Source organism: Dermacentor silvarum, chromosome 4, assembly GCF_013339745.2.
Source record: "Dermacentor silvarum isolate Dsil-2018 chromosome 4, BIME_Dsil_1.4, whole genome shotgun sequence".
Lineage (NCBI taxonomy): Eukaryota > Metazoa > Arthropoda > Arachnida > Ixodida > Ixodidae > Dermacentor > Dermacentor silvarum.
The window spans coordinates 104,879,115-104,883,001 of record NC_051157.2 but is presented as its reverse complement, the minus strand read 5'-3'; the positions used below and the strand labels follow the sequence as shown (position 1 = coordinate 104,883,001).

Sequence of the window (3,887 nt, the reverse complement as noted above, 5' to 3'; positions counted from 1 at the left end):
GCTCATCTGACCCCATTGGCCGGCCACACGGTTTCTGCCTTGACCACAGAACCTCCACCGGATTTTTCACCGCCGTCGTCGCAGTCAGGTTCGTCCTGCGACCACTTCGCCCGCATGATATCAGGAGACCAATGGTATCAGCATGATATCAGAGACCGGCACAGTCCGCTGCCCTTCGCCGCGTGCTGGTTTCCTACCAGGATATCTTTGACTTTGGCGACCGTCCTTTGGGCCAGACTTCCGTCGTCACCCACCGCATTCATACCGGCGATGCGAGTCCTATTCACCGACGGCCTTACCGTGTGTCAGCTCCGGAGCGTGCTGTCATCCAACAGGAAGTGGAGAAAATGCTGGGCAAAGGCATCATTGAACCCTCATGCAGTCCTTGGGCCTCTCCCGTCGTACTCGTGAAAAAGAAGGACAATAGCTGGAGATTCTGTGTAGACTACCACCACCTTAACCAGATTACCAAGAAGGATGTGTATCCTCTCCCGCGTATTGATGACGCACTGGACTGCTTGCACTGGCGCCAGATATTTCTCTTCCATCGACCTGCGCTCAGGATACTGGCCAATCGCTGTGGACGACCAAGACCGCGAGAAGACCGCCTTCGTGACTCCTGATGGCCTCTATAAATTTAAAGTGATGCCTTTTGGCCTATGTAACGCCCCTGCTACTTTCGAGCGCATGATGGACTCTCTTCTTCGAGGCATCAAGTGGTCCATATGCCTTTGCTACCTGGACGATGTTATCGTTTTTTCGACTACGTTTGAGAAGCCATCTCACTCGCCTGTCCACCGTCCTTGATGTTTTTCGCCGCGCTCGTCTTCAGCTTAACTCGTCGAAATGTCAGCTTTGGGCACCGTCAAATCTGCGTTCTCGGCCACCTTGTTGACGCTGCAGGCGTGCAGCCAGACCCTGACAAAGTCCGCGCGGTTAGTCAGTTCCCTACTCCACGGTCGGCCAAGGACTGTCCGCAGTTTTCTTGGCCTGTGTTCATACTTCCGTCGTTTTGTCCAGAACTTCGCGGAAGTGGCCCGCCCTCTAACTGGCCTACTCAAGAAGTACGTCGTTTTCACTTGGGGTCGTGACCAAGTGGACGCCTTTTCATCGCTCGTTGACATCCTAACGAACTCACCTGTTCTAGCACATTTCGACCCGTCAGCCAGCACGGACGTTCGTACCGACGCCAGTGGCCACGGTATAGGCGCCGTCCTTGCACAACAGCAGCACGGCCTCCACCGCGTGGTCGCCTATGCAAGCCGCCTTCTGTCGCCATCGGAGCAAAATTACTCTATCACAGAACGCGAGTGCTTAGCACTCGTCTGGGCCATCGCAAAATTCCGTCCGTACCTGTATGGCAGGCACTTTTCAGTTATTACAGACCACCATGCGCTTTGCTGGCTCTCCTCGCTCAAGGATCCCACTGGTCGCCTTGGCCGTTGGGCACTCCGCTTGCAAGAGTACTCATTTTCTGTTTTCTACAAATCTGGACGGCTTCACCAAGACGCTGACTGCTTGTCACGATACCCGGTTGATCCCCCTGATACACTGGATGATGAATCTGACACCTTTGTTCTGGCCATTACAGACTTCGCCCACATGGCTGACGAACAGCGCCGCGACTCATCTTTGCGGCCTATTATAGACGGTCTCAACTCGCCACACCCTGACCCTTCCCTACGGATGTTTGCGCTCTACAATGACACCTTACACTGCTACAACGCCCGGCCTGACGGCGCTGAGCTCTTGCTTGTTGTCCCCGCGCATCTTCGCTCTACTGTTTTGCGCCAGCTTCACGATGCACCGACGGCCGGACACCTAGGCGTGTCACGCACGTATGATCGCATCCGTAGGCGCTTCTTTTGGCCTGGTCTCTACCGTTCTGTGCGACAGTACGTTGCGGCTTGTGACCACTGCCAGCGACGCAAGACTCCTGCCCTACTGCCTGCTGGCAGCCTTCAGCCCCTCGACATCCCTGATGAACCATTTTTCCGGGTGGGACTCGATCTTCTAGGGCCTTTTCCCATGTCAACCACTGGCAATAGATGGGTTGCAGTCGCTACTGACTACGCAACGCGGTACGCTGTTACACGAGCACTTCCCACCAGCTGTGCTACTGATGTAGCTGATTTCCTTCTTCACGACGTCATCCTGCGCCACGGTGCTCCTCGTCAGTTAATCACGGACCGCGGCCGCTGCTTCCTGTCTAAAGTAGTCGACGACATTCTTCGTTCTTGCAAGACCAATCACAAGTTCACCACTGCGTACCATCCACAGACAAACGGCCTTACTGAACGCCTCAACCGTACTCTCACAGATATGCTTGCTATGTACGTGTCTGAGGACCACCGAGACTGGGACATTAACTTGCCTTTTGTGACCTTCGCCTACAACTCTTCTCGTCACGACACAGCTGGCTATTCACCTTTTTATCTACTGTTTGGCTACGACGCACCATTACCTATGGACACTATACTTCATGCTCACGCAGACACATCCTCTGCCTATGCTCGTGATGCTCTTGCCCGTGCTGACATCGCCCGTCAGGTTGCCCGCGATCGCTTGTCGGCTTCACAGGTCAAACAAAAATGTCTCTATGACCGCCGACACCGGGAGGTGAACTTCCCTCCAGGATCGCTCGTCTTGCTGTGGTTCCCGTCACGTCGCGTTGGCCTATGCGAAAAACTTCTCTCCCGTTATGCTGGCCCTTACCGCGTCGTACGCAAAGTCACTAATGTGACCTATGAAATCACTCCGCTAAATCCTACGTCGGCCTCTGCAACAATCGCGAGTGACATAGTCCATGTCTCGCGTCTAAAATCGTACCACTCTCAGCCCGGGCCCTAATTGCACCGGGACGGTGCTTCTGCCGCCGGCGGGTAATGTCACGAGCGGCGATCCTGTGGTCGGTGCTTGGACGATGACGACGACGACGGGTGGTTTTTCTGGTGTGCACGCGCTCCCCTGAACGATTGCTGCAGCGTTGTGCGCCTTACCCTGTAAATATATCCATTCTATTTATATTCTCCCCGTAACAATATCGTTTCTGTCAAGCCTATATGTCGAAAAAAATCAGACAGCTGTCATATTAAGCTTCAAGGTTGCTCTTAGAGTTTCTAGTTTGCTGAATACAATCATACTGGAGGCTATCTTAACGAAAGAGATTCGCAAGAAGATGTAGGCTTGAATAGATGAACAGTTGTTGAGCAAGGGATGTCGCTGTAGCGAATTCTTTAACACGGGGACTTGTCCCGGTCAGAGCACTCTGACGAAAGCAAGTACCTGTGTTTAAACGTTGGCTCCTGTTGACATTTCTTGTTATACAACTTTTAAACAATACTGACGTCTGGCACATGCACAGCAACATAGTTTCGGAGCGTATTTCGCGTAGAATACCTCGGGGCTGCCATATAAAAATGCTGGCATGTTATCGGACACGAAATATGAAGTCATGATTGCGCTGTTGGAGCCGTTCTGCGTGACGCGCGCTGGCCTAGTTTCTCAAGTTGTCGGGCCGGCCACCTGCGCGCAACACAAAGGCTTACGAGGAAGCGATCTGAGACAGCTGGCGTCGGTGGTATAGTGGTTAGCATAGCTGCCTTCCAAGCAGTTCACCCGGGTTTGATTCCCGGCCGACGCACTTTTTTTCATAAGGCTTCTTTTTTATTTGGCTCTTTCTGACCCCCAGATGGCGGCAAAGCAGGTTGATTCACGGATGTATGCACTATAACAGCCAGCGGCCAACAATAGAAAGCAAACAAGTGCACGAAGGACATGAGCGAACCGCTTTATGTTGGAGATGGCTTTTCGATCCTGCTGAGCAACAAAGTAAAGAACACCAGCAGGCCTTCTGTTCACTGGAAATGAGTCTGTGGGAAATAAAT

General features: G+C 52.9%; 1 non-coding gene across 1 annotated transcript; it reads left to right on the top strand.

Annotated features, from left to right (window-relative positions):
* The first annotated feature begins 3,571 nt into the window (after positions 1 to 3,571).
* On the top strand, positions 3,572 to 3,643 carry Trnag-ucc (transfer RNA glycine (anticodon UCC)). The gene has a single exon. It is a non-coding gene; the product is annotated as a tRNA-Gly (tRNA).
* Positions 3,644 to 3,887: the final 244 nt, after the last annotated feature.